This window comes from Aedes aegypti, chromosome 2 (assembly GCF_002204515.2).
Source record: "Aedes aegypti strain LVP_AGWG chromosome 2, AaegL5.0 Primary Assembly, whole genome shotgun sequence".
NCBI classification, from domain to species: Eukaryota; Metazoa; Arthropoda; class Insecta; order Diptera; family Culicidae; genus Aedes; species Aedes aegypti.
This window is the reverse complement of record NC_035108.1, coordinates 45040168-45061898: the sequence shown is the minus strand read 5'-3', so window position 1 is coordinate 45061898 and position 21731 is coordinate 45040168. Positions and strand designations below refer to the sequence as shown.

The 21731-nt window shown below is 37.7% G+C and overlaps 1 protein-coding gene across 3 annotated transcripts in view; it reads left to right on the top strand.

The window, feature by feature from the left end:
* LOC5577073 (supervillin) overlaps positions 1–21731 on the top strand; it is a 953578-nt gene that overhangs the window by 90944 nt on the left and 840903 nt on the right. The window lies entirely within an intron of this gene.

Genomic DNA, 21731 nt, shown 5'->3' with positions numbered 1-21731 from the left:
TTGAGTTTGATTCGAAAATGATGATGATTTCGGCGGAATCTTCTGTTTCGTGCTCGCTTCACGATGGTGTGCGGAACTTTTCCGTGTGATCTTCAATTGGCGATAAATGTTTCATTTGCTGGATGATTTCGCGTCTGGAACGTCGCAGTTAGCACTGTTCGTTTTCGGAAGGCTTTTAGCGCAGAATTTAATTGTTTTGGCCACACACCGAAAAGGACAAAGTTAAATTTTAACTTAGCGCTTTACCAGGCCAAATCGCAAATACAAAATATAGTTTCAGACTGACTATTTTTAATGTAAATGACCCTGTGCGAATGTGTTGGTAGCTATCTAATATGAAATTTCTTATCAATATTTTGCTAAATTTCTTCGTTTACTTATAATGAAAAGGGCTCATTAGAGAAAAGGATTTTCATTATTTGATAACTTATAACTCTAAAACGGTGCATTTAATTAGTGCTTTCGAAATAACAAGTAAATAATAAAGACGATTCAACAAAAACAATATTGAGAAAATCATAGTAAATCCCTGTTAGATTATGTGTAAGCCAATTCACTCATAACCATTCCCTTAGATTTTATCTACATATTTTTAGAAAGCTGAAATTTAGTCATTAGTTTGGCCCTAAAATCTAGGATGGTCAAACGTGGAAATTGTTGATATATCTAATATCCAACACAGGCATTTAGCTAAATCTCCGTTCTATTTGGTTATAATGTTTGTTTTCCTACCTCAAACCATTTTTATTGCGTGTTTTAGTATAATATAAGTACACATGTTTTCAACATTGTTGGCCAACTTAAAAAGTTCAAAATATTTGAGAATTCTAAGAGGGAATCTTCCTACAAAAAAAAAAAACTATGAATCCTATTCTTCTATGGTTCTTGGGATTTCAACTAGGATTTTTTTCATTTATTTTTCTTTACCTCTTCCAACAACTTCTTCAGAATTTCTCCAATATTTCGTAAAGGTATTCTACTAGCAATTCTCGTGCAATTTTTCAGAAGGCTGTGAGAGGATCTTTTGAAAAGGCATTGAGAGGCTTTCTTTATTTACTTTCTCTTTAATCAATAACTGAGTCACAAAAACCTCTTCTATTGGGTTTTTTTGTATGAAACGTTAGTCAAGGAAATTGCCTTTCGATCTATAGTGAAAAACTTCCCAAAAGCTTTAGTATTTCACTGTTGTAATCGAAAGAGAGCAAGAGAGGAGAGAATCTCTCATTTGTACATAGGTTCTTTCAGTAATGTGCAGCGCGAATTCATCTACGGAAAGGCCTCTTGTCTATTATTCCTTCGAGCAATTCTCTTAATTTTTTTCGTGATTTCTTAACAGTGTTTGGATTCTGATCCGAATAAGCCAATCGAACCATATTCAGAGAGTGTAACAGTTCGTGGCACATCGCAATCGGAGAGCCCTATGAATTTAAACTTTCACTCTCTCGTTTGGCACGTGGCACGAGACCGTTCAAGAACAGCCCCTCTCACAACCTACTACAGTATCGAGCCATTCAGGTGATTTATGTTTTGCGTAAAATTGGTAATAACTTTCATATTTTCTGGTAATGCAAACTTTAACAACCTAATTATGATCTGTTGGATCATCAAACATAGCACAAAAAATGGAAAATATTCGCCTTTGTTTCTCGATCAGATTGAGAGTGTGCCAGCGAATGTTACAAGTGGTGACACACAATAATCGGCACCAAACAGTGGGTGGTGTGTGTCTGTCTTGTTTTCGTTCATAACTCGTTATATTCTACAAACGATAAATGTCATGCGTGTTATGTGAATGCAGGCGGATAAATGGGATGAAATTATGGCTCGTGTGTCAACGATCGTTGAATTTTCCAAAGCCTGTTTTTTAATGAATTACTCCACATATATATCGAAGAAATTCCCTAAGAGTCGAATTTTTGTAAAGATTTTAGAAGAGTTGAAAGATGAAATACTTGAAATATAAATCTACTTCTTCCAAGAATTGCTTCATAAATCTCTCCAATAATTTGTATAGGTATTCCAGTTGTAACTTCTCGACGAAAAAGCTCTACAAGAACTTTACATGAACAACTTGAAGAATTCCTGCAGAGTTACACCAAACTATCTTCTTGGATTTTTTCTAAAAATTTCTCTGAAGAATTCATTCATTATCATGGGATTCCTTCAGCAATTCTTCAAGTGATTCTACAAAAAATTATAAAGGACCTCTATGGTTCTCCAAAAATTTCTCCAAAAACTTTTGTGATGATTTTCCGTATATTTATGATAGATTATTTCAGTTTCTTCGATAACATTCTTCAAATATTTCAAACTCAAATGAATGGTCCAGAAGCTACCCCAGATTTTTTCAGAAAATTATTTACGAATTCTACATGGATTTTTAATAAAAGTACTGCGGGAACTCTTTCGTGAAATTCTACAAGTATTTCAAAGATTTCTTCAGAACTCCTGCCATAAATTCCATTTCAAGTTTCAACATGTATTCGTCCAAAAACTTTCCCAAACATAATCCTACATGTATTATTTCAGGATGAAGATATGATTTTTTCGTGAATTATGGTTTCTGAGAATTTCCCGTGGGTTTCCTTTAAAGATTTTCTCCATGACATTTTTTATGGATTTAAAAAAAAATAATTCTTGTAAGAATTCCTCCTTAGACCTCTTCAGAACTGATTCCAGGATTCTTGTAGCAATATCTTTATTTCGTTCCTTCTCCTTCCAAATGTATTTGAACAATAGGGTAATTTGCCCATGTTAAGGAAAACAACGATTTTAGCTGTGAGAAACATAGTTTAATGCTCTTTTTTAAATATGGTCGGATAATGAAACATGGTTTCTATTTAAAAGTATAAACAGCTATCCATTTTAGATTCTCTGCATATGTATTGTTTTGCAGGGTAAAACGCCTCGCTTAAGTTCGGCGTTACTAGTGCTGTACGCACACAATTATGCTTGCTTATATGTGGGCGTTTGTTCAGATGCTATTGTTAAATAATAGTATACACTCTGATGCAAAAAATGTACTTTTGTTAGGCTCCAATTTGCGCGCAACTTCAACGTGGCATTACGTTTGGTTGAATTTGAATTCAAACGACTGTTTTGGTGTTATGGAATAAGGGTGAGCGTTTTCGCCTACGAGTTGATTAAAATGTAGGTCCTTCAATAAGCATTTTAAGGACAAATTTAACATATTTTTTGCATGTAATACAAAATATGACAGTGAAAAAGTTGGCTCTCAACGATATTTTCAGAAATATGGTTATTTAGCGACCTATAAAATGACAAACAGAAACAAACGCTTTTATACGTTTTTACGATTTTATTGAGAAAAACAGACAAACATATGTTAAGAGAAGCACTTTTTTTATATTTTCTATAATCTAGACTGGAAAAAATCACTCTAAAATACATCGTTCCTCTAATTCGAAGGTGACACGTTTTGCCCCCTATTATTTACTCCTTTTAATTTTATTAAAAATGAAGTAGCATTATTGATTTTGTTATGGCTTTACAACGTATTTGAAGCCAGAAATAAGTCCATGAAACCGCATTAAAATCAAAATTGCGTTGAAGTTATGCAGAGTTCATGGATTACTCCGCATCAATTCTTCCAATGATGACTAAAAGAACTATTTTTGATATTTTCTAAAAAATCCAAGTATTTATTCAAGTGATTTCTTAAAAAAATTGACTAGTGTTTCTTTCTGGAATATCTCCAGAGATAAGTTTGAGAATTACTCCAGCGATTTCTCAAGTAATTACTCAAAAGGGACTGTCCATAAACACCCTCGTGTTTTTTTTTCGTATTTTCAGAAAAATTATTTTCAGAATTGGACTTTTTGATAATATTTCCAATTATTCACAAGAAATTACATTTCTCTAATTCGGGCTCGATTTATTTCTAGGTTCTTCTTGATTTTTTTCAGGGTTGCATCGAGGTTAGGTTCCCTTGGGTTTTAGGTTATTAGGTTCCTGAATTTTCCTGAAATTTTCCAGTAAGAACTCCATATGTAAGTTCCTTCCATGAAAACTGCTGCATAAGTTCTTTCAGGGATTTCACTATTAATTTTTCCCCGAATTATTTAAGTGTTTGTCGCAGATGCTCACACAGAGATTTTTTCCTGAAAGAATATTTCAAGTAGTTCATTAACTGTATCACTTTAAGCATGAGCAGGCCGCCATCGAAGCCCACCGTTAGAATTCCAATTTAATGTCACTGATTAAACTAAAGAGTGGTCCTTTCGGTGGTCCTAATTTGTATAAAAATATAGAAATGAAACAAATAAAGCCACTTTGTTTTTTACAATGAGTACAACAATGGAGGTAATATATGTGCATATGATGAATATTAGCATACAATGCGAATGCATATACTTTATTGCGAATTAATCTTTTATCTTATGCGAGTTGATTAATGAGAACAAAGTTTATTTGACAGCTACTACGGATTGAATTGACTTATTTTGTACGAATTTACGGAACAAAACAAAATGCACTAATGAACTCAGAAACCAACGTTTTATGCGAGGAAACTTGTCAATCAAACGATTCCATTCACCGTGTTGTGCTGTAATTCGCACAAGTGAAATACTTTTTACGTAAATCCTTATGCGACTTTTGGATGTCTTGGTCGCCAACAAAGTTCATAATACATACGATACTCAAAAGCAATAGCTTTGATGATTTAGAAAAGTATTGGATTTTGTCATATAATAGAAACGATGTGTTTTAACATGTTCATGGAGACTGCAAGCATGTTAAAAAGGTCGATTTCATCTTGATTTAATCGTGCAAATATGTATCAAATTTTATCTTAAATGAAAATTGAAGTCTTATTTACTATGCTTGGTAGATTAGATAAATCTCGATAAATCTTATTTGAAATCTAAGGTTAACATCAATAAAACCAGTATTTTGTACAAATTTTGGTGATCTGTAGCTCAAAATTGAGAGGTGCTGGAATATTTCTGAGATCGGCATCACATTGAGCGATCCCAAATTTACCAGATACACAAAATTAAGCCTTGTGAAATGCGAAAATGAAAATTTTTGCAAATATGTTATTCTTGTTACTTGTTTTTAGGCTGACCATATAGCTTAAGTAAGTACGAGAGTAAGACTTTAGCTTTCTAAAGAGAAAGAAATATAAATATCTAATGGTATTATTTTAAGAAAATCGGCTTTATATATAACCTAACACAAACTCACTATTATTTTCAAGCTTCCGAATTCTCACTCACTCTCACGATAATGGATTTATCCCTCACAGCAATTTTCAGCGATCAGCTGCCTTGCGATTTTATCCGTCCACAAAACAAAGCGAAAATAGATAATTGCACATTTCCGCAGCTGTGAGAAGTTTGTTTTCTCTTTCTCCGATCCATGGAGAATTTTTCCTGTATCCATCGCTACGAGCAGCAGTTGATTTTATGCACCAAATTACCCACTCCTTTCGTCAAGTTGATGTGGTAGCATGGTTAGCGTGCACGCATCGCGGTTGTTTTTAGCAATGTTCTAGGTTCGAATCCCGTCGCCGGCACTAGTTTTTGTTTATCCACATAGTGATAATTCTCCGGAGCAGTTGGTGAGCGAAAATATGATGGAGTGAAAAACAAATTATCCACAGAGTGGAGTGATTTTCGGTTATTCTCCATCGTAGCTCCAGGGAAAATTAGTGTTAGCGATAAAAGATGTTCACGCGAGGAAGCGAAAAAAGACGTGCGAAAAATCGTAGATTTCGCATCATTGATACGAAAATTCAGAACCCTGATTATTTTTTTCTAATGGTTTTTGTTATTTACTGAAAATTCTTCCAACACCGCTGAACCGTTTTTGAATTATGAGTTTGCAACTTACAAAAATTAGTTTTTTTTTTCAAACGTAGAAGTTTAGCAAAAGTGTAAAGGAAAAGGTCATACTGATAGCCTCTGAAACATGTGAAAGATTTCATTCAATTCGGAAAAGCCAGTGTCTACGCGATTTGCATTCTGAGCTGGAAATGCTCTTCAGTAGGATTATGGATGCGTAGGGGATTCCTAAAGCTGTGAGTAATTTTCTAAATTACTACTGGATGACAGCTCATGCGCGATTTCCAAATTAACATTTATTGAAGACTTTCTTTTCTGCACTCCATAAACGATCGTTTTCTGCCGAGAAACGGCCAAACTTTAGGAAACTTCCGTCCCACGTGGGTTTGCTGCGCGGACAGTTTCAAGGAGAAATTTTGCCCATTTTGGGGAGGGTCCACCGGGTGCTGTAAACCTTGACACTGTTTGAATAGCTAAGGAAATGTTAGACGAACGGGAGACATCTCGCATACTGGCGGCCGACAGAAGCAGAGGCCGAAGTTAATTGAAATCGAACAAAAGTTAATGACTTTGCCATATCTGCTCGCGTCACTAAATCTTCACTCCATATCTTTGTCGAAGCCAATGCTGTCTCGGTTGAAGGCGTTGCGGATGGCAGAAAATAATTGTTATTTTCTCTATTAGTTTGATGATGTCGCGGAATGAGAAAATTTATGTAGCATACCAACATCGATTTGCGTATGGTTCATAGGTTAACGAAACGCCTAGACGTAATGGTGATGAACTGTCTGAAAAGCGTATCGGCAAAAATACGCATAATGTCCCACCGAAGACGTGTGATAGACAGCCATCGAATGAGATAGTTCGATTCAACCATTTGGGAACGGTTTACGGCTTTCTTGTTATGACATCTGGGATCTCCGGACTGTTTGGGGCGATGGATGTTGTGACGCAACATTGTGTAGTAACGAAATCGAAGCAGGAAGTTGGACCCAAATGGGGAGTTGGCGTCAACCGGCAGATATGGCTATCTGATTTCGAATGCGAAGAAGATGGGGCTTTTTGAGATGCATGTTAACTGTGAACGAGATGCGAGTTGGTTGGTTGAATTGATTCCTAGCAGAGGTCGGCTCGAATCGAAACTTATTCGAGAAGGCCGTGAAGTGGCAGGTTGGAACACCATGTAAAAGTCTCACAGAATTCCATTGCAGGTATCTAGCTATATTATGCTTGATATCTAAATGAATCAACAAAAGCCTATTGCATGCTTATAATAGCTAAACATTGCAGAAAATGCAATGGGATTAGAGACATTGGTATTATACTACGCGGAGAAGAGGCCACTTATTACGTAATATAAGCTATCTTGATATCAGACACAAAATACACCCGATTCTGTTTTTGCACGGGGGATGCGTACCGTGCAAAATAGTTTTCAGTTCAAAATTTCAAAAACCCTGTCAAAAAAATAACACTAACTCTCGACGTTCCTTGTAAAAATAAGGTTTTGGTGTAAAAAAAACTCAATATATAGAAAAGGCCGCATAAAAAAAATCCGGACAAAACCAGAATCATGTGTATCCAGTTTTTATTGAATACCGTTTTGACTCATATTTCGAACACTTAAGGCCAACAGTGACTTCAAATGCATCTGATAGACATAAATTAGCTGATATTTGTGAAAATTTCAATTTATGCGCTAAGCCTAACTGTTAGCTGTTGGGTGTGCCGATAAAATTGTTTATTTTAGTTTATTTAGTATTGTTTTTACGTTAAAGTATGAAACATCATTTTGATTCAAATGCCGAACACTGTGTCCATTCTGTCCCATATTCCGAACACCTTGATTCAAATTCCGAACAGCACGAATAAATCGTATTCAAATTAAAAATTTTGCAAATAAATTTATCTGAGCTAGTTTTACTGGTCTCAAACTAGAGAATCATCATTACTCCAGAGATGTAAAATAGATTGGAAGACGTTAAAATCGAATTGCGATTGTCTGTTCGGAATTTGAGACAAAACGGTATAACAAATGTGAAAATTCATATCGTTTCCTTAAAGCTATAACTAGATCTGAAATAATATAAATTTATCGCAGAGAATAAGTTTAAAACACAAACTATAACTAGCTTACCTTGAATCATGATCTCACAGTCTTTGAATATGTTGCAGAAAAAATAAGTTATTTGTTTTGGCTCAGTAAGTCAAAATATACTGTATCAAGTTAACATATATTACTTAATATACCTAATCTTAAGCCTGAACATAACATCCCCGATCAAAAATAATAAACACGAGATCAGGGAGTCGTGAGTTCGATTCTCACTGAGAAGACGTGTAACTTTTTCGCAAATCTTCACATAAATTTGTCCATCTAATCCAATTGCAAATTATATGTAATGTTCGGTAGTTGTTAAACTTCCACTCCGCTGGTTAGCCGTAAACCACGATTCATAAATAAATTTCTTAGTTTATACGAGCGATTTGGTAGTTTGAAACATAACAAGTTGAGTGTAGATATTCAATTTAAATAAAAACATCATCATTCATTGTAGATAATTACCCATCATGAATGTGGAAGTCACATTCCAAGACTTCCCATACTCGCATCCGAAGAAATACTCGAAGCGCATTCGTTGTACGCACTTCATTATCGTTGTTTCGCCGCCAGTCCGATAGGCCAGAGCATAGCCAAACACATCCATATCCGACAGTCATTCCACAAGCATAGCACGACATCCGAGGAGCTCTCGGCATCAACGTTCCACGCAAGCCCCGAAAGGGTATCATTTTCTTCATATTTATCATAACTCTCTCAAGGGGAACCCAGCAGCCACAGCCCCCCTCTCCGGGTTACAAATCAGACCCTTAATTCTCGTCTTACATACGCTCGGTACACACACATGGTGAAGCTTGAGGGTTTGAAGGGTTTTTAGCTCATTAGACTTTGAAGTCCATCGCAGCCACCCGGGCCACTATGGGGCAGAAACCTACTTGGGTTGGCCAAAACCTCTAGCGCTCTGGGGATGCGTCCTAGATGTTCGATGTATTTGAGGGTATTGAATTTGATCTTGATATCTTACTATTTCATTCCTTAGGCGAGTGGTTGGTTAGAGTCCGCGACTACAAAGTAAAGTCATGCTGAAGGTGTCTGGGTTCGATTCCCGATCGTTCCAGGATCTTTTCGTAATGGAAATTTCCTTGACTTCACTGGGAATAGAGTATCATCGTACCTGCCACACAATATACGAATGCAAAAATGGCAACTTAGGAAAAGTTAATAACTGTGGAAGTGCTCATAACAACACTATGCTGAGTAGTCGGTTCTGTCCCAGTGGGGACGTCAACGCCAAGAAGAAGAAGACAGAAGCGTCAAACACGGGAAAAAAATCTGTGCTAATAATTACTATTGTAGCTGACTACGCCCATTATTGAAACTACCATGGAATTTTAGACCAATTTACTATGTTTACGGTACATCCCACCATATAACTGGTACATTTGACAGAAATAATTTACAACAATCTGATTTCGACTACAGACATGGTAAAATCAGTCTGCTGAAAATTGCCGGTGCGAGCGCTTAAGTTAACCCCCTAAAATAGTAGTTCTTACCGCACATTTTTTTTTGCGTGTAGCACTTTTTTTCTGTGAAGTTGTTCCTTGTAATATTTTTGCTAAATATTTCAAAGACATCTATGTTGCAAATCTTTGTGAAGGTCACTATTTGACATTTAAAAACATTGTTTGCTTAGAATTTCAGCATAACTTTGTCATCTGATAGATGATATAATAAAAAATGTTCCAAAATCAATTTCAAATCGAGCTTATCGCAACTAGGTAATTGATCCGTTCCTTGTTTAACATTTCATAACAAATGCACGGCGTGTTCAACAATAGGCGAGATTCTTAGCCGTTCAACATTAAGCGAATTACCCTATTCACATATTTTGTAGTAAGATAATTTTGTACTTTTGTGGGGATGAAATGGTGGGGAACGAACAGTACATTCTTTATGAACAATTCTAACAAAGGAAAAACAATATACAGTCGAATTTCGTTCGTTACACTATCTTTAGGAGGTTAGGTTGGCTATTGCCCACTTAAACCGAAGCTCGATTTATCAATGTTGGTAGCCCTGAATTTCTATTGTATTCAATATTTGACAGCTAATATACTCAGCCCGATTAGTGAAAGTCTTTCACTAGGTGGGCTTCAGGTTTAGTGCAACGAACGAAAGTTGACTGTATCAGTTTCAATTCATTTAGAACATAATTTATTCTCACAATAGAAATAAATAAAGAGCACATAATGATTTTCCGATGTAATTACCTCTGTACAAAAGTGGTACAACAAATGTGATTAATTCAATTTAATTTAGTATCTTCGTATTGTGGCATTTAGGAAAATTCGTCTTTATTAATCGTAGAAACGAAAAACTGCTTATGTTGCCTGATCCAGCCATTTGAACGCTGTTTTGATGCAGTTCCAGTTGGTCTTGAAATTTTCAGTTTGTTTTCCTGAAACCACTTAAAACATTTGGCCTTGGTTGACATAACACCGAACATATTATTGATGTAATAATAAAATTATGCTGACATTTCATAGCAAGCAGTTTGACAATAAAGATTTTTAAGAACGAGGCTAATTTTATTCCAAATATTTGCACGTAAATACCTTTCAAAAGCGTCTTGCAAATAATGTTTCTTCAAATGCGACCCATATGAGAAGAAGTAGGGCGAACGGATTGATTTTACGGCAACAGACCTAGCAACGAATCCCAACCCGTGTTTGGGACCTGGCTGGTGAACATTGGCGTGCTGGTTGATGGGCGATATTTATCAGATGTCATAAATGTCAAGACTTTTCGAGGCCCTAATATCGACTAGGATCATTATCTCGTTGTAGCTGAAACTCGGGCGCGGTTATCCAGCGTCACGAGTTCCAGAACTAACAGAACGCTGAGGTTCAATATCCAGCGCTTATCGACTAATGAGATAGCTGTACAGTACCGCCAGCAGCTAGACGAGCAGTTGGGATGAAACAATGTTTCTGGCAGTGATGCATTTTGAACTGAACGCGAGCCGAAAGTGAACTGAACGCGTTCTCTTTTTGAACGAGAACGCAGCAAACATTGAACTTTCGTGCAAAGTTCTGACAATGCACATGAACGCCCCGTTCTCTTCAAAATGCTCACTGCTGCTACAAACACGAAATAAATACATTAAACTATGTTGAATTCATATCATTCCAAATTAGATGGGACCATCAATGTTGCTTAGCATCTTTTGTACGACTTTTGCATAGAAATGTGTTAGGCTTGTGCCTTAGAAACAATTTTCAATCCGCGTTCACTTTTCAGCTCCCATGGGTTCAACTTTTTGAACTGCTCAATGTTCAAGCCTACTTGATCCCTCGTTCAAAAATTTGAACTGGAACGCAAACTGAACGCGTTCAAATGCAACACTGGTTTCTGGTGATGTCAACACACTGTGAGACCCTATCCACGAAGCTGTGCCAGAGTGCGAATCCACCGCAGAAAGAAAAGGCAGCATGAAGAAAGTGTGGTAGCTGAAGCCAATGTCCTATATAACAGGTCCGGCTCTTAGTATGTGTTTGCTTGTATTAGTCACGAAAAAGATGTAAACAAAACGATCAGCGATGGTGACGACAAGTATTCGAAAAAATTTGTTCGCCGCTTGCCAACATGACGTCATCTTCGTGCAACTTCGTGAACTTTTGGCTCGCCGAAGTTGACATTGCACAACTACCACTTCAAAACTGATGTTACCACAAATACTAATTTGATCTTCGACCGCACCTCTAAATACATTGAGCTGAAGCTCAAGAAAGCATGAACCGGAACGATAAGTGGATATTTTATGCAACGTTCAATGGCACGCGGAACAATACCGTACCAATGCCCGCCATCTGCAATGATCAAGAAGGGAATTTGCTGACCGATAAAACGACGGTGGTTGCTAGGTGGAAGAAGCTCTTCCAGCAGTTGTTGAATGGTGAAAATGGAAACGTAGCAAAAAAACAGTATGAACATTGATGGTACGATCAAACTGTGGACCTACCGACCATAGGAGAAGTTAGAAAGGCTATCAGCGAGCTGAAGAACTGTAAGGCTACTGGGAATTATGACTTCAGACGAGGTGTAAACCTCGTTTATGACATTAGACGGATTAAATTTACTGTTGAACATTGCACTCGAGGGTGCTATTAGGAGATCTGGCGTAAAGAGAAACGGCACTATCATCACACGGTCGCACATGCTCCTTGGCTTCGCGGACGATATCGACCTTATTGGTATCGAACGCCGGTCAATGGACGAAGGTTCCGAGCCTCTGAAGACGGAGACAGCGATGATAGGTCTCACCATTAATTCTACCAAAACAAAGCAATGTACATGATTGCAGGTAGAGATAGAGGTAGGTTTGGTGGTGAGGTAATGTTTGATATGGATATGTTTTAAGTTGTTGAAGAATGTGTTTACCTTGGAACACTTGTGACATGTGACGTTTCGCACGAAGTGAAAAGACGTGTTGCGGCTGTGAATAAGACCTTTTACGTACTACGTAATCAGCTTAGATCCTGCAACATGCAAACGGAAACAAAATTCGCCCTGTATGGAACATTGATTCATCCGGTGGTTCTCTACGGCCATGAAGAGTGGACGTTACAAGAGGCAGATCGGAAAGCTTCCGGTGTTTTCGAGCGGAAAGTGCTGCAGACAATACTCGCTGGGAAATCAGGAAATGGTGTGTGCAGGCATGCGCCGTTCATCAATTCTGACACTCAACCAAAACACAAAGCAGCGGCAGTACCAAAACCATCAGGCGCACATTGGTCCAGATTTTAAAATAGCTGGTATTTTCCAAACTAAGTTTTTAGTTGAAAAACAATGTCAAACATTCATTTACTGTATCAGATAGTTAAGAGTACACACGAGAATTTAAAAATGAAAACATTGTTCAACATGTTCAGACGTTTAATAGCTGAACCTGTCCAAAAACCCAAATTTTTGCTTCAAAATTTAACTAATCCATTGTCACCAAAACCCGTGCAAATTTGGGTTCAGCATATTTTTTTCAAGTTGATAACTCATCCTCATATAGTTTTAGTTCCCTCACATGTGAATTTATTTTAAAGTGTCATTAATCTTAATTAATTAATCCTTATTGTTGTAGGTACTTCAAATAGTTGAAAAAGAGCTTTTTCATACCGTAAAAGTCGCTCGCCGCTACTCCCCGGGGAGATATCTTGCTCAAACGCGCGTTTAGGACTAAGGAATTGATTAAAGAAAATTCTTCTTGCCTAAGTTTGCCTAAACGGTAGTTGTTTGAAAAAGTAGAGAGCTAAAATATGTATGAAAAACAGCATTTTTGTTAGAATTTTGCTCTATGAGAACAAAAAATGTGACTATGCCCAAAATAGAGCCATCAACCCTAAATCATGTTCCTCATCACTTGTAATGGCTAAAAATATTTAAATATTGAGAATGTGCAATTTCTGCCATGATTTTTTTTAAAACTGGACCACTGTGAGGCGCTACGCTGCCGGAGGTTCATACTGTGCTCGAATATTTTTTCCTTCTCGATGATCGTTTTCGGACAGCTATCCCGAGGTGGATGATTGATTTTTTTTAAATAATTCAGTCACTAATATTTCGCTTGTGTTTTCAATTAATTGAAATCTCCTAGCGCTAACAGCAAGCAAAAACCCCGAAAACCGGAAAAATCGTGTCATCACTGTGTTTGAATCTTTTCACATTCGGGTTTGAATACGCAGTGGAAGAGAACCTGGTCACCCTTAATGTTCGGGGCAACTAAAGAACTATCGCTCAAGATTGACGAAGATGGAGCTCTACAATACGCTCGGCAATTATGTGACGCTATAGCGTCATCTACAGCAACGCGAATCTACCCAAACCTGAGTTGTTGGAACGCAAAACCGTAGTTTAGCCCAATAGCTCAAATTTGGCTTAATTTCCAAGGTCTTCATTAGGTACTTTGCCCCTAAAGCCATAAGAATAATTTACTTAAATTTGGTTTGATTCAACGCAAAATTGAGTTCATTCAACCCAAGCTTGAGAATAATGCATTTACCCAAATTTTGCTTATTGGGTCTAACTAACATTGGGTAGGTGCAGCTCTCTCTATATTTGACAACATTGGTGGGGAAGAGTGAGAATACCGAGAGATTTTGGGTTGAGAGAATAATCAATATACTTAATTTTGCACAGTTCGAACGAAACGTGTAAATTTCTGATACATATAATGCACATAATTGGAGCGTGGAAAATCATGGATATTTACATGATATGTCATGTAAACTTCAATTATATGTCATGTAATCCAGCAGAATCCTGAGTGATTACATGACATATAACAGATTTTTACATGATTTCAGACTTAAATTCACATGATTTTGTGTTTACATGCCATAAATGAAGTTTACATGACGTGTAATCTTCTTTTTTTTAACTGTGTGGGTAAAGTCAACTAAAAAATTAGGTAAAATGTTTTTTTTCGTGAAACGCTGTAATCAGCATCTAAAACATTGCATTTCATCCTGTCCCACCCGTTGTAACTTGTCTTTGCGTACCTCAATTCTAACATTGTGATTTGCAAAACCGTGCTCGGGAAACAAAACTCAATGTGTGAATCGAATGTAACACATTTTTGGAATTCTTTAACTACCAGATTTTATAGTTAGAGTGACAGTTGTCCTTCCTTAGCCTTCCTTAGCCGAGTGGTTAGAGTCCGCGGCTACAAAGCAAAGCCATGTTGAAGGTGTCTGGGTTCGATTCCCGGTCGGTCCAGGATCTTTTCGTAATGGAAATTTCCTTGACTTCCCTGGGCATAGAGTATCATCGTACCTGCCACACGATATACGAATGCGAAAATGGCAACTTTGGCAAAGAAAGCTCTCAGCTAATAACTGTAGAAGTGCTCTTGGAACGCTGAGAGCCGGCTCTGTCCCAGTGGGGACGTTAATGCCAAGAATAAGATAAGTGACAGTTTTCCACATTCATGTACAATAGTTTCTGACAAAAAAAAAAGAATTGAGATTGAGATTTGTTACACATTTAAAACTTATTTTATGTTCTTATACAATAAATGTAATTGTGCTGGAGATAAGTTAGGAAATCCAAAATTTATTCTATGTGATCATTGTACAATGCCTAGGGAAGACAATATCATAAACTGATTTTTTTTTAAATCAAACAAACCTAAAATGATAGTATGAGGTCATATTATCATGTATTTTACTTTGAATATCATGGTTTTCATAAACCAGATACAGAACGGTACGCCAAATACGTGTTGAAATTTGTGTTTGGGGTGTCATTAAATCGAAACACTACTTTACAGTGAACCACTTCGCAGAAGAAGGTCATTGGTGGAACGCTTCTATCAAAACATAGAACTTATTTAGACATGATTCAAGCTATCTAGAGATCAAATTCAATACCGTAATAATTGAGATCTGATTTGCCCAACATATTTTGACGAAGACATAAAACTTCTAGAACGCATCCCCAGAGCTGTAGAGGTTTTGGCCAAGCAAAGCAGATTTCTGTCCCATAGTGCGGGCCCTCCTATCGGCATCGGCATCGAAAGCAAAAGGGAGTAAATCAAATCCGGCTGAGTTCTCCACCGGATTGGACGCTGACCGGCCAATGCACACTTCGACCATGTGGCCGTGTCACGTGCAAGCTCGCCCCGTTCGCAGGAAGCGAGATAAACGGCGGAAAATACCGCGGCAAATTCCAAGGAAAGCGAAATTGACCCTCTCGCGTGGATCGATTCTTCGGCTGCCACAGCAGCCCAAGTCAGGCCAAGCCAGTTCAAGTCCAGCGGGAAAATTATTGATTGCCATTGGATGCGATATAATGGGATTTTTCCTGCGCCCGTTGTTGGCTCTCTCGTGGTCCAAGCGAAGGGTAGCTATGGTAAAGAACTGCACCCGGCGGCAAGCGACGAACTTCGCTTTCTGCTTGCGGTCGATTCTTCGCATGAAAGGGAAATCGCCCCAGTCTGTTGGTAGGTCCCGGCGGTGGTGAATAAACTTGAAATCGATCGTTGCACCGTCTCAGATGTCTCGGAGGAAATTGCAAGGCTTTTTCTCTTCTTAGCGGTAAAAGTGACGGTATCGATGGATCTATCGATTGAGGAAGGGCGCCGGTAGTGGCACTTGTGTTTCTCGATATGGACTTTGAGGAAATTGCGGAATACGGTAAATGTGGTGACAGTTTGATGGACGCCGATATCTTTCATTATGATGCAATCAAGCTGGTTTGGAATGCATGTGATCTACTCGTTTCTTTTATGTGAAATTCTTTAATTGCATTAATGATGATATTGATATAAATCGTTATACAATGTGGGTTTCTACTTCCGGATCGGAACAATTTGATAGGGGGTGTCAATCTGGCGTATTATCATTTATGAAATATTCAGAGAGACCAAAAGACAATTTCTTAGCAAGCATTGTCAAGATATCCTCTAAAAGCTTAAACAAAAAAGGCAGTATTACATTGAATAGCATTAACTTTTGCGTTCTTGAAAATTTACGAAGAGTTCGGCATGAATTTGTGAGGAACCCTCATGAACCCACTGTCAAACAATCAGTTCCTGGTCCATATTATGGATCATTAGATGTAACTGCTTATTTTGAGTATTTTGAATCAAGAATAATGAATATAAGCGAACGAGCAATCTCTATGCCATAAATTTGTATTTTATCATCTTTGGAAACTTATGAATGTTGATGACATTTTTTACACATTACAGGACTATATTTTGATTGCTCTGTAATGCTAGCTCAACATTTGTCACAAACACCATTATTTTACGGTTGAATATTTTACTTAACACAACAAATGTTAGCAGACAACTAGTATGACCTGGCAAAAATATGTTTTACATCGATGTTTATGTTTCTAACGATTTACTCGGTGCTGAACGACAAATTGATCCATAACTGTGCGGGCATGGTAGACCTAATTCTTTATGTTTATTAGATTTAAAGGGAACATAAAAAACGCCAATTTAGGTGCAGATTTTTCCGATCACACTACAGATGCGAGTCTGGTGTCTGTCTCATTCGGAAACGACTGAAAGTCGTCTGACCGGACACATTCCGATTACAGCATCCGCACCGACATCAAACCGGCTGCGCTTCAAGATCAACCACAGACGCGTATCCCTGTCACATTACCTCACAGACAATTACTCAACCGACAGACAGATCCACGATAAACGAGAGGCGAGATAGAAGTCTTTCGTCTCATCGCACCCGCAAAATTAAATGAGACATTCACCTATCATCAGCGTCGGAGTTCCTAATAGTCGCCATCGCAATTCGAATAACCTTTCCCTTTTCACCGTACGGTATGATGTTTGGGGCCTACGATACTTGTGAGGAGGGTGTTTTTAACATACGCGACGATCGAGGATAGATCCCGAGCTGTTGAACACCGTGGTATACAATCGATCATCATTCATTCACCCCAGCCAGAGTAGAGGAGAAATAAATCCAATAGTGTTAACCTACGCGATTCGAAATTCCTTTTTAACCCTTTGCTTGTATTCTGGGGTCAATATGACCCCAGCGCACTTTGAAGGGCGGTTATTTTTCTGTAAGTGAACCGATTTATTATCTTAAAAACAGTTTACTAGAGTTATTTGATTTTTGAAAGTATTACGTATTATATGAAATCATATCTACATTTTTCAGTGAAGATTTTCAACAGGAAGGGTGCTGATGTAATACACTATAATTAGTCAAGAATTACACCGCAGGATAGCGCTAGCTGTTACTTTATGGAGACCGACGAAGATTCTGAAGATAAGAATGAATGATATATTCAGCTAAGTTGGTCATTGAGTCAAGGGCTATACACTGCATAAATATCTGTTTAGTTCAACAAACTGCCGCTAGAAGACGCTGTTGAGATTTATATATATCTAGTTCTATATATCTCAAATTTGAGTTAATTCTAGTATCTTCGACAAAGTTATTCTTTTCCATGTCTTTGCTTTGTAGTCACGGACTCTACCCAAGTAACCAAATAGCACTTCAATTCGCACCTTGCGTGCCAATATTGTTCTATAATACAGCTGACATGCCCTATATTAGCCGTATATTAGCCCTATAAGGCCAAAATTAGCAGGCGAATTAGCAGGCTAGTGGTTACTTGGGTAATTACTCGGCTAAGGAAGGCCCCTCCATGCAATTGTATGGGGACCAAAAAATAAGCCAATCTTTCAAGAATTATGTAGTTTTTTCTGTTCAACGGAAAAATCACTTAAAACATTGTTGAAAACCTTGGAAATTTTCTTGGTATACTTAACGCAAAACCGACCAAAATGTCACCTTTTTGTGTTTGGGTCCTCGATTTGGGGACAATATGACCTCAAGACACAAACAGAAGGTTAATACCAACGTGACGACGATCAACACTCTAACTCCCTGTTGATTCAACACTCTCAAATGTGTCGGCACAAGAAACATCGTCTACCTATAATTATGACTGCTTAATATGCCACATGTCCGCTGCTGCAATGTAATCCATCAGGGATCAGCTTTCCGATCGACGGCTAATGAACAACGACATCGACGACTGGCTGACTGACTCACCCGTTTTCCCCGTTTGCTGTTTGGTGAAAACATGTCCGATAGCCTGGCAGTAGTAATAATCACACCTTCGTCAGTGACTGCGGCCCGATGTGTTGCCGGCTAGTGGCGTATATGATAAATCTTCTGCGACGGTAGTTCCGTCCTGTGTTCGAGATGTCTTTGCGGTTGCTAACAACGTCTACCGGCAGCACCGCTGCTGCACAGTGGTTCCGTCATAAATCATAAGTCTTAAAATTGGGGTTGGGTGAAAAATCGTTGGAAGACAAAATGTCGAATGGCAAAACATCGAATGCCAAAACAATGAAAAGCCAAAACATTAAAAAGACAAAACATTGCAAAGACCAAACTTCAAAAGGAGAGAATTGAAAAGAAAAAAGAAAATATTTTTGGAGATATGATTTTTTTTAGAAAAATAAATATGTATGTTATGCATACCATATATAATGGATCCTAATGAAAACAATCTAAAAAAACATCCTTTTTTACATTCGAACATCAATTTTCCGAATACATACTCCGTTTTCCCGAATCACCCATTTCACATGTTGTTGACACTCATAGGGTAGATTGCCTATTGTTGCACACCACCCAATTATTTCACACTTGCTAATATTCGGGGAATATTACAATGATGGCAATGAATTGAAACCCTAATATTTATGCTAAACACTAATAAATCTTCATTTCAGCTACCAGCAGTTTGTTTCTGATTAAAAATTTCAAAGTCATGCACTTAGAGCGAAAATAAACTATCGTGAGCAGCGCTATTCAATTAGCACCCAAATTGTTACGTCATGACTTAAATATTTCCCGCAATGAAATAACTTCTACCAAAGTCAAATTTGAATGGATTTCAATCATTCTCAACAAAAAAGGAGATTTATGTTATGGTTTCATAATGCCAGGAGAACTTATTAGAAAAATAAGGGTTTTCTTTGTAAATATTAAAGCATACATTAATTGGCGCACCGCCAGCAGCTGTGGCCTAATTTATTGACTATGGAGTAAACGCTCTACCTCGCGGCGCCGCGGCTGCTGGGGTAATATGCACTGCCGGGCAGAACGCACCTTGCCAATTTCTCTGAAATAAACGAGTTTTGTGAGAAAAAACACTATGCGGATTGATGGAACGTTGTAAATTGTTGACGCCCTGAGAATTTGATACATTTTGAAAAACTTAACAGGGAGATAGAACAAATAATTCGAAAAGCACGATTCTGATGTCACTTTTCTTATTATTTCACTTGTTGTTTTGAAAGCGATGAGATGATAATTTTTCCAACCTTCCATCATAAAACAGATGATTAGAGACTGGATAAGTTGTAGATGACATCTTCTTTCTTTCTTCTTGGCATTAACGTCCTCACTGGGACAGAGCCTGCTTCTCAGCTTAGTGTTCTTATGAGCACTTCCACAGTTATTAACTGAGAGCTTTCTTTGCCAAAGCTGCCATTTTCGCATTCGTATATCGTGTGGCAGGTACGATGATACTTTATGCCCAGGGAAGTCAAGGTAATTTCCATTACGAAAAGATCCTGGACCGACCGGGAATCGAACCCAGACACCTTCAGCATGGCTTTGCTTTGTAGCCGTGGACTCTGACCACTCGGGTGAGGAAGGCCCCTTAGAGATGATATAATTTGGCGAAATAACACAACGATTTCTATCTACGATAACATTCTCTGTTAAGCGCTCGGTTGGGGCAACATGCACTCCATTGATCGGGGCAGAACGATCCATTCTAAAATATACTACAATCATAAAAATAAGGGCATTTGAAGTCTTTACTAACGTATTTATGCACATCTTGTACACGAAAATCATCCAAAACTCGCGTTTTTACGATAAATAAAATTATATTTATAACACGATGGTGCATCTTGCCTCATTGTTGTGATGTATCATGTCTCTTTGTTTAGGTGCGTCTTGCCTAAATGTTGTGGTGCGTTCTACCCCAAAAAGCGGTGCATCGTGCCCCACCAATCTTAATTCACGCAAATGTAGTGTTTGGAAAAAGTTAAATTTTCCAACAATCTGACGCAATTATGATGAAAATTCGCTCAACTCCATGTAGAGTAAACCCAAACCAACTTGATTCGTGTATTAAAACACTACATACATGTTGTTTACAGGTCCTTTCGGTACATTTTCCTTAAATGGTGCATATTACCCCAGGAACCCCTATGCAATGCCGATTGATATAGAATATAAACAAAACTGATAGAACAAAATGCAGTTTTACACTCCTACTGGGTTTTTCTTTGTTAAAATCATTATTTCTTCGAATTATAATAGCGAGTCAACTTCACTCTAACATGTGTGCAATAATTGGGCTCAAAGTGTACAATGCGGATGCGGATGTTTTCAAAATGTGTGAAACAATTGTGTTCTGGCGAGGGTTCCATATTCATAGGAAAAAAGTTTATCATATCAATTAAAAACACAAAAATCTATGGGAAGTCGGATTGCCAAATATATTATACATTTTCAGAGTTTTGTATTTTTTCTGAAAAGTTAAAATCGTAAGCTTTCATTCCATAAAAAAGATTGGAAAATGGTTGAGCTGCTCAAAGAACCAAAGGAGAACCAAATGACCAAATATACGTTTTCTTATGATTGCTTATCATTTTTGCTAGTTCATCGCCTTGACACTAAATTTGGGAAGCAGGTGCAACATATCGGTATCAAAAACTGGACGTCCTAAAGACTGGAACGCGCAAAAATTGGTCGACAATAAAATCGTATCTCTCAGTCAAAATTCATAATGCAAAAACCTTCTTATTTTCTTTTGGTAACTTAATTCATATAATTAAAGGAAAAAAATGTACGTTCATTATTTTGACTTGCCAAATCCGAACTGCCGTGCCTTCAGGTTAACCCCTTCCATAAAATTTTGCACAGTGGTCTCATCGATCTTATTCGCCGCCGAATGCCAATTTGGTTTATTCTACTGCTCGTTTTCCATGGATTTATAAGTTGCTATGAAATTTCACCTGATCAAGGCCCAATATTGTTCTCTAGGACGGAGTTCTGGGTTGATGGGAGGATTGTGGTCTTTGGGTTCCAAAACCACGTTTTTCGCATCGTACCACTCGATTGGTTTTTTTTCCTATAGTGGCTGTTCGCCAACAATGTCCAGAACACCACAGGTCTATTATGTTGCTTCAGAAATGGTAGTAGCCGCTTTTCGAGGCGCTCCTAGACATAGATCTCATGATTGATGGTTCCGTAGTGATGAAAATATCACTTTTTTGACTACAGGAGCAT